At 38.4% G+C, this 10,029-nt stretch overlaps 1 long non-coding RNA gene and 1 pseudogene across 1 annotated transcript; both read right to left on the bottom strand.

The window, feature by feature from the left end:
- Positions 1–2,991: 2,991 nt before the first annotated feature.
- On the bottom strand, positions 2,992–5,206 carry LOC140856312 (uncharacterized; annotated as a pseudogene).
- A 1,823-nt stretch (positions 5,207–7,029) lies between these two features.
- LOC140856280 (uncharacterized) lies at positions 7,030–9,273 on the bottom strand. Its single transcript, XR_012139519.1, has 2 exons — positions 7,804–9,273; positions 7,030–7,516 (listed from the first exon to the last, which is right to left on the bottom strand). It is a non-coding gene; the product is annotated as an uncharacterized lncRNA (long non-coding RNA).
- Positions 9,274–10,029: the final 756 nt, after the last annotated feature.

Genomic DNA, 10,029 nt, shown 5'->3' with positions numbered 1-10,029 from the left:
TCTGATAAAGCCCAAGTAAATAACAAGGTAAATAAAGAAGAATAAATAGACTCTTATTGTCCTTGTCTAATCATACATTCGCGGATTGCTAATTTTCTAACATAATACTAGATTGACAAATAAATTAAAAATATATTTGACTAAAAGGGATGTACTGTGAAATAAAAATAAAAGTCCTAATAATTTTATCATTTGATTGAAAGATGTCTCATTTTTATTTTGATTTTATGAAAAAAAATTTAAAAAAAAAAAGACCCTAATCTTCTATCTAATTTATACTTAGTTGGAGTATACGAACATTACAATTCATGAGAAAGTTTTTTTTTTTTAAAAAAAGATCCTAATTTTCCATCCATTGCGACTAACAGAGAGATCTAGAAAGAAGGTCTCATTGCCACCTAAGGAGACATCTAGAAAATAATAAACACAGAGAACATATGAAAAAGGAGCGGATTTGGTTCGAATACCCAACTAAATGTGCATGGCATTATGTTGTTTGCACAAGGAAGGCTAGCAACCATGCAGCCTATATTGCTGAGGGTGCGCTACCCATAGTTGTGCACCAGCCTACAGGCTAACTACCAAGATGAATGGAAAAGGAGATTGTACACTTCTAATGAGGGTAAGCAAATCCTTTTCCATATTCATCTTTTCTACTTTCTTCGATGCTAAAGCTGTGATGGATTGGCTGCAGAGATTCAAGATGACTATGCAGGTTACTGGATTCCAAGTGAGACAAAACTTGGGCAGATAGGTAGGTAGATTACCTAATAATCAGTAGTCTAGTTCAGTGATGTCAAAGGCGCCAAAAGATGCGCCTCAGGCACTCAGGCGAGGCGCCAAAAGGGATCATTGCCTCTTGATGCTTCAAGCAATGCCCCTTCACTCAAGCGCACACCTTTAGCGCCTTTTAGGATTTTTCTCTGTAAGACAAGGCGCTTGCCTTTAGCACCTCAGTGAACTTTACGATGATTTTTTTTTAATGGTTGAAAAGTGTAAAAAAACTAAAAAGTCACCCATTCAACTTCTCAACTCTATTACTAACAGGGAGTGATCAATTAATATAGCAAAGTTAGTCTTGAAGAGATAGAGGCTGATTCAGATGAGATAGAAGAAGATGTTGAAAGATATAAATCCAATTGATGAGAAGATGAAAGTGATGACAACTATACAAGTGAAACTGAATCTAATGATTCCATTGATGAATTTTAGGCTTTACAGCTGTTTATTTTTTTTGTTTCATTTATATAATTCCACTTTAGGGCTATTTATGTTTTCTATTTTATTTTTGAGACTCCATTGATGAACTTCAGAATATATTTTCTGTTTCATTCATGAATTTAGAGCTGTCTATGGCTTATTATCATATACTTTATCTTGAACTAGTTGAGCATTTTACTGTTTTATATATGTTTTATGCTTAAATTGTTAATTATATGGTAATTCATGTTACAATAGTTATCTCTAATTATTATTTATTTATATATCATATTTTTTATTTTTTTCTCTAATTTTAGCACCTTACTTCACTTGGACGAACGCTTTTCTAGTGCATCTCGCCTTAAGGCGCTGGACCCCCCAAGCGTATCTTGGCCTAGTTGGCTGAAGTGGCAACATATAAATGAAAAGTGAAAACAGATTATTTTTATACAAAGTAATTTTAATAATTATATGATCTACTAATGATCATTGTGGGATGTCCCCTCCTTTTCTTCAACAATCTGCCAAAATTTGAACTCTTCTTCCTTCTTTCTTTGTTTCTAAGGTAAATTTAAAGCATATTTGCTGACCCTAGCCTGAAAGATCATTAAATTTTTTATTCCTCCTTTCTTCCAAACTCTTTAGTTTCTGAGTGTCTCATTTCAAGTTCTTGTCAAATTTACATGGCCTTTCCATCTAAAGTAAAAAAATATGGTGAGATAACAACTAAAAAAATCAACATTTCTTTCATTTTCTCCTTATTTGACTTTATGAAGGTTCGCTAGAGTCGACATTTTGACTTCGAAAATCAATATACCGCATTATAAAGTATAATTTTAAGTAGAAATGTTACTACATCAATCTCGAGCAACCCAACTTTTCATTTTGGAGGCAAGAAAAGATTAGAAAATAAGATAAACTTTTTATAAACTTATAAGAAGTTTCTAATCATCTTCTTTTTCCATCAAGTCTAGGACAAGAAATGGGCTCGGGCTCGGCCGGCTTCAGTCGGATTCTAGGTCTAGCCTGAGCAAAATCAAGTCAGAGTTAGGAATGAAATGTGAACCTGAAAAAATCCTAACCAAGACTTATATCTAGTGTCGGCCCCATCTAAGCCTAAAATTAAACTTGCCCCACCCAAAGCTCCTCTCTCTCTCTTCCCTTCCCCAGCATGCCCCCCTCTCTCACCAGCATCCCCCTCTCCTCATCTCTCTCATTCGATTCCCCTCTATTTATCTCCTCTCTCTCTCTCCCCCTCCTAATCTCTCTCTCTCTCCCCCCTTCCAAATATCTCTACCCACTAAATCTCCTATCTCTCCATCATGATCTCTCTCTCTCACTCCTTTCTCTTGATCTCTCTTCTCCCCTCCCCTTCTTACACTCTCTCTCTATCTTTATCTCCTATTTTGCACTGAAGAAAGGAGGGTTTTGGGACTCAACCCAGGCCAGCTCAATTAGGCTTCAAGCCAAACTCGAGCTAGAATTTGGAAATAATTTTTGGGCCACAGGCTAGTCCAAAGAAAATTTTTGTGAGCCTGGCTTGGCCTGCATGGAAACCCAACCTAATCGAAATCCTAAACAAGTCCAAAGAGTATTAATGCGGATTTGTTTATATATAACTTGACAAAGCTTGTTTGAGTAAGGGATCAGCATTATCAATATTCAAATATCATATTTACTAGGCCAGCATCGGCTTAGTTTTTCAAACTGTAGAGCCAATAAGAATTCTTGTTCAATAGAATGTCATTGTGAAAGTAAAATATCAAAAAATAAATCACTAGTCAATAAATATGAATAACCCACTCTCAAATAACATGAGAAAAAGTAATTAAGGACATACATAATTTGTGCAAACCACCACTCATCAAATAAGTGCCAATAGAAGCTCCAACTGCTCTCATAATTTTAACTCAACCAACTATATAAGATAAAGGATAGAATAAAAGCAACAAAAGACCTCTTTCTTCACTAGAAAATAATAATAATAATCCTCCTTAACTAAAGTTTAACCATCTAAATTGGATAGGATAGACCAAAACCTGAAGAAGAGACCATGAAATACAGCCAGTCTTAATCAGTAACTAGTCCAAAATCACCAATTGATCTCAAAAGAAAATCAATCACTACCTTGTTTGAAAATCAATCAAATGGTGTCGTGTCTCACCTTACTCCTCTTGATCTTCTTGACCTCCTTATCTTTCAATCTATTTGTCTTGCTCTTCTTCTTTGTCATTCCAACATTTTCCTCTTTTGCCAGTTTGTTCTCCTCAGTCTCCTTCATCACCTTCTTCTTTCCAGCCATTTTGTTATCAGTTTCTTTTGCACGATCATCCTTGTGATTACGATCATCCTCTTCACCACCATCACTCTTGCTTCTCTTCCCCTTCCTCTTTTTCACATTAGCATCTTTCTTTGCCACCTTCATCTTCTTTCTTGCACCCACTTTGTCCTCTTCATTGTCTCCAGAACCAATATCAACACCACCATCTTTACCAACATCATAACTTTCATCGGCCACTTCATCATCAACACTAATATGTTTCTTGCCTTTCATGTCCTTTTCCCTTTTCACCTTTTCGTCGTTCTTCAGCTCCTTCTTTGCCACATCCACCATTGATTCATCCCTTCCCTTCCTGTTATTACCTTCCTCCTCATCATTCTGTCTAGCATCTTCTTGATTCCTTTTCTTCTTCTCTTTTCCTATACTCACCTCCACACCCTCCTTAGTCTTACTCTTTTTCTTCTTCTTATTCATCCTCTCCTCCATCCTTGCTTCCCCTCCCTCTTCTTCCATGATGCCCTCATCCACACTCTCACCAATTAAAAATTCTTCATACCCAGAATCAAGATCATCGTCTGGATCCATGTACTGCACTTCATGAATCCTCCTTCCCTTCTTTGGCATCACCTCCCTTGTCTTCTTCTTCATCTTTGGCTTCTCTTCTTCCTGAAGAGGTTCTCCTTCTCCGATGGGTTCTTCAACATCTTGCTTCTTTGGCTCCTCCTCTTCCTGAACTACCTCTGCTTCTCAAATGGGCTCTTCAATATCTTGGTCCATCTCATCCTTCTTCAGGGGCATGCGAGGCACCGACACCTCAATCTTTAGGCCAACCTCGGGCTGCGCCTGGTAGATGGGGAGGGCGACGGAGTTGATTGCCTTGACATGGAAGGAGCGCATGTTGGCCCACTTCTTGGAGACATGCGCCATGGCCCCCTCGATGGCGGCCATGACGTTGTCGACGATCTGGTCGGGGGACATGGAGAGGCGGCCGACCTTGACGCCACTGCATGAGCCCGTGCGGATGTGGAAGAGGGAAGAGCGGAGGTAAGCGCGGAGCTGCTCGGGCCAGCGGGGCGGGAGAGGTTGAGGGGGAGGGGGAGCTTCTTCTTCTTGAAGAAGTGCTTGCCGAGGAGGCGGGGGAGGAGCTGGACGACGGTGCGGTCGGCGAAGAAGAGGTCGTGGGAATCACAGAGGCGGCGCGCGCCTCGTAGGGGCGGTAGTCGACGGCGAGGGCGGAGAGGGGGATGGAGTCGGCGAGGGGGAGGGAGAGGGAGCGGGTGCGGTCGAGGGTGGTGGCGGCGGTGAGGGAGGAGGAGGAGGAACGACGATTGCGGGCGGTCGTGGTCGTCGAGGATGAGGCAGACGGAGGTGGCGGGAGATTCGTAGAGGGGGTGGGGGAGAGGGATGCGGTAGGGTTTGATGCGGGACGTGGAAGGGACGCGCTTGAGGGTGATGACGATGTAGAGGGTGTCGTCGTTCGAGTCGAGGAGCTGGGCCTTCTGTTGCTGCTCTGCCCGCACCCGCATCCACTTGAGGAGGGCGTCCACCGCCTTCCCCACCGTCTCCCAGCTGATCATCCGAGAAGACGAAGACGAATAAGATTTCGTTGTAGTGGCGACCATTGATTGGTTTGACGAGAGCAAGGATGATGATGATAGAGATGAAAGAGAAGAGTGATAACAAGAGGAGCGGGGAAGAAGTAGGAGAGTTTTCGCCGACGACGGCTTTGCCTTGCTCGCCTCTTTGTCTAACGTTGCCGCTGCCCCTAAAACCCTAGTTTGGGGTTGAAAAGGGTCAAATCGTAACTTGATTCTTAGAATCGGATGAACCAGATAGGGTTGGGTCCAATCGGATCACTCATGCTGCAAACGCCTTTGTAAACATTCATTGTTCCCTTTCGTGCTGCAGAGCTGTAATCAGATCGGATGCGAATTGGGTATCAAAATATTTATATTTTATTTATTTTATTTAATAAATATAAATATGAATATGAATATCATTCAAATATAAAGATCTATATCTATATTTATTTTAAATTGATGCAGATACAATTCGAATATCGAAACTATAAATATAATTATAAATATAAGTTGAACGATTAAATTTTATAATTATAAAATCAAATTTATTATTAAATAAATAATAAATCAAATTAATAATATATTTATATTATTATATTTTAAAAAAATTAATAAATATTATATAAAATTATAAAAGATTGTAAATAAATTCAGATATTCAAATACGAACCGAATAGTTATCTACTCATATTCATATCTATTTTTTTTAATAAATATGAATACTAATTCGGATATGAAAATAATTTCAGATAGAAATTATCTACACCACTTCCATCTTCTATTGGTGCATCATCGAAGACTACAAATCAGACACTTTTCTAAATGTCAAGCATCTGATGAAGCTCAAGTAAATAACAAGGATAAATAATGAAGAATAAATAGACTCTTATTGTCCTTATCTAACCATACATTCGCCGAATGCCAATTTTATAACATAATACTAGATTGACAAATGAATTAAAAATATATTTGATTAAAAAGAATTGTATTGTAAAATAAAAATAAAAGTCATAATAATTTTATCATTTGATTGAAAGATGTCTCATTTTTATTCTGATTTTATGAAAAAAAAAAGACCCTAATCTTCCATCTAATTTATACTTAGTTAAAGTATACGAACATTACAATTCATGAGAAAGTTTTTTTTTTTAAAAAAAAAACCCTAATCTTCCATCCAATTTATACTTAGTGGGAGTATATGAACATTACAATTCATTCAATTCCAAACTAAATATAACCTAAAGTACTCCATCTCCAGATTTAACTTGTTGGGAAATGTGACAGGTTGACATAAAGAGAAAAAAAATACATGTTGCACGGAAAGCCAAGCTGACTCGACCCAGTACGGGGTCAGTGTCAAATAATCCTTATTTGCTCGTGAGCTTAATTGAGATCATAACTTATTAAGCAACAACTCGGTCTACTTAGTGCTGATTAGTGAGAGCAACCTTACACATGATCAATAGAGGTAACCTGTTAAGTGGCAACAAGTAACCTAAATAAAAAGAACAGCACAAGGCATCCTATAATAGAGATAGAAATAGTAAATAGGAAACTGAAAATTTCCCCCATCCAATTGGCTAGATGTACATCCTGAGAAGCAAAAGAAATTCTCATCCTTTTTTCTCCTGAATCAAAATTCCCAACCACCAATTGATTTCTGCATCAGTATAAGCAGACGACTGATACACCCAAGAGATACCACCCCTAGGAGTATACCACATGGCCGACCTGCAAATTACCATCACCGTAAATTATTTTGCATCTACCTTATGGCTGAAGCCACCATGAACAGCTTTACATTACCGCACTGGATAAAAAAGATAAAATACTAGAGTGCGATGCACTGGGGGGGAATACACAGGTGAAATACATGAATGTCACGTATCTGAAGAATATATAGTCGAGCACCGCAAGTAAACAAATATAACAAAGATGCGCCAAAAAAGAAACATATATAACAAAGAATTAGACTGCACTATATTAGTCATTTAACTGAACCTGAATAAATATATATGGAACTGCCTGAATCATTCACTGGATGTCAATATTATGGTACAAAAATATATGTATATGGCTCCCGAACCGGTGGCTTCATTCCCTAATTCTCCAAACATGTCCTTGTCTAATGCAATATATCTGCTTATAGTATCAGAAGGACGAGAATCTAGCTCTCAATGCAAGATTGTATGATTGTTGCAGCTCAAACCACCATCATACCTAAAAGTGAGGAACATTCCATTAGGAGAAATACAACTTAAAAAGGGGGTATTAGCCCTATGATTCAGAAAAGATAAAGTTCTTGAGGAAAGAAAAATGTCACATCTGTGTTCTATAATAGCAGCATGGACCGACCAAGGTCACAAAAATTTTTGCAAGATCACCAACACAACAAGCTCTAGCTCTTAAAGGTACTGTGATTCTGTGAAGGAGTGTCATTGAGACTCCCAAATCCCTGAAAAGAAATGCATATGCTGCATGCTTAAATGGGGCCTTCCAATAATGCTACCATAGTTAACTTCTGCGATTACTCAATGCACCATACTCATTCAATATTAACAACAGAACTAAAAATGCAAAGCATCCGACTGCATAAAATGAAACTTGGAAAATAATGAGATGAGAAAACACATCAAATACATCAAAGAAGTTAAACATTATAAAATCACAGGCAGTGACACTTAATTCAAAATCCTATAATCAACAACAGACTGACAGTGAAAATGATAGAGGATCAATTACAAGTTGAAGAGCTTTATGACAAATCTGGCACCTTTTCTTTCTTCTGGTATGTGATCTGAAAAATAAATAAATAAAATTACTGTTACTGAAATAATTTTTGTGAGTTGTCTGTGAGCAAAGAAAATTTTAACCTAATTTTATTCATGGTTTCAAACTATTCTTTCCAACATAACATATTTAAACCAACACTCAATACTGAAATTGTAACAACCCAAGACCTCATCCCAAACGTCTAGCTAGAAGGTGTTATCTGGTTCCTTAGCTTTATACAAGTACCTAAGATCTGCCCCATGCATAGACAATTTGAAAACTCCCCCCGTTTAAGCCCTGGCATCTAGCTAAGTGTCCAAATCTATTCAAATCCAATCATAAATACCACCAACCCATGGTTGACCCAAACAAGGCCATGCTGCAGCACCCTCTAATCCACATAGACTATGGGCTGGATCTACTATGATACCATTTATGACAACCTAGGACTTCACCCCCAAAAAGGTTAACCGAAAGGTGTTGTTTGGATTTCTTGGCCTCATATAAGCATCCAAAATCTATCTAGTACATAGCCAATATGGGACTACACATGAGTGCACAGGCTTTCACAGAAATATTTTTAAATTAGCAGCTGCCAGCGAAGCTAGTTGGCACCCATCTCTCCATAAGAGAGGTCACAGGTTAAAACTTCAAACCTAAGTGGTGGTGAATAACCAAAAGAATTAAAACTTGGAGATTTGTTTGAGTTTCATTATTTCCCCAATTACCGCTCTCCTTCACCTGGCTCTCATCTCTCTCTATAGTCATCCTAGTTCGTGGTGGATTTCAGCATTTATCTTTGTCGCATGCTGCATTGCTGCCTGCCGCAGGCTGCATTGCTGTTATAGTGATCTTTTCCATAGGATCAATTTAGTATCCCATCAACAATCTAATGCCCAGCCTCTGTAAGTGGGATCAGATGGGTTTTATTTTTACACCTTCCCCTCTATTTATTCAAATGTCAGAATGTACTACAAGTCCCACAAATTTCCTATGTTGTATAGCTAATACTCAACTACCAGTTTCAATAAATGGATCTGATAATAAGGGACGATGCAATTCTAGCTAGACTAAATTCAAAGCTTCTTCTGCATGAACACAAGGACTTGTCGTTTTCTCATTTCCTTCTACAAGCAAGATGAGAGGAATATGCTGTAACAACTCCCGATCAGTTTATAGCATGTCCTTAAACTGAAGATGCATGACACATCAATCATGTTTCAACACCATCCCATGAAAGATCAGCTCAATTGCATGAATGGGGTCTAGACCAAGAATGCTGAACTGTCCCAAGCCGAGCGGTTCAGATGCACCAAACCAGCCAGCCAACAAAATGAGACTGTTTGGCCAATCGAAATGGTTCGAACACCCCCTCCCCCCCCCCCCCAAAAAAAAAAAAGAAAAAAATCTATGAACCCTAGCTAGCATCTTCACCCTCGATCAATGCTGACACTGATGCCATACACCTTAACCCCCGACCCTCTTCACCCCATTTGTGTTCAACTTTGATCTTCCCCACTCTATGAATCCTAGCTGACATCTTCACCCTTGATCGACACTGACGGATGCTGACACTGTTGCCCTCAATTGATGCCAGCACTATCCCCCTATAGGCATTTGGATTGGTACGATCTCTCCCACCCCCTTCCCCGTTTCAGTTCTCCTCCTCCAAGGGTCAGGGTTAGGGTTTCTCCCTCTCATCCCAATCCTTTGTCTCTGGTATACCTCAGCTTGCTACGGTACATACCAATATTGTATCAAACCAGTAGCCAATTGATATGGCCAAAAATACTAGTTCAGCAAACTTTTGTTTAAACTATTGTAATTGTATGGATAGAGTTACTCTTCCAACATTGTGATTTCAGTATTTTCGCAGATCCTCCAAACTCACTCTTCAAGCCATATAGTATCAAATTCATAAATCATGTCACATGATTGTCATTAAATTTTCAAAAAAAATATTCCACAGAACATGAATTTCACTGCTCCTATTAATCACATTATGAAATCTGAAAATAAAAGAAGTATCGAATGGTTAAGCCCTAATCTGAAAATGTAAACTATAAGGCTTTAAAACATACAAAAGTTAAATTACAATAACCGAAATATGCTAAGATAAAGCAAGTATAAACAATAGGCTATAGCTAACTCTCATGATTAGAAACATTAAAATGAAACCATGAAGATAAAATGATC

Source organism: Elaeis guineensis, chromosome 1, assembly GCF_000442705.2.
Source record: "Elaeis guineensis isolate ETL-2024a chromosome 1, EG11, whole genome shotgun sequence".
Classification (NCBI taxonomy): domain Eukaryota; kingdom Viridiplantae; phylum Streptophyta; class Magnoliopsida; order Arecales; family Arecaceae; genus Elaeis; species Elaeis guineensis.
This window is presented reverse-complemented; position numbering and strand designations above follow the sequence as displayed.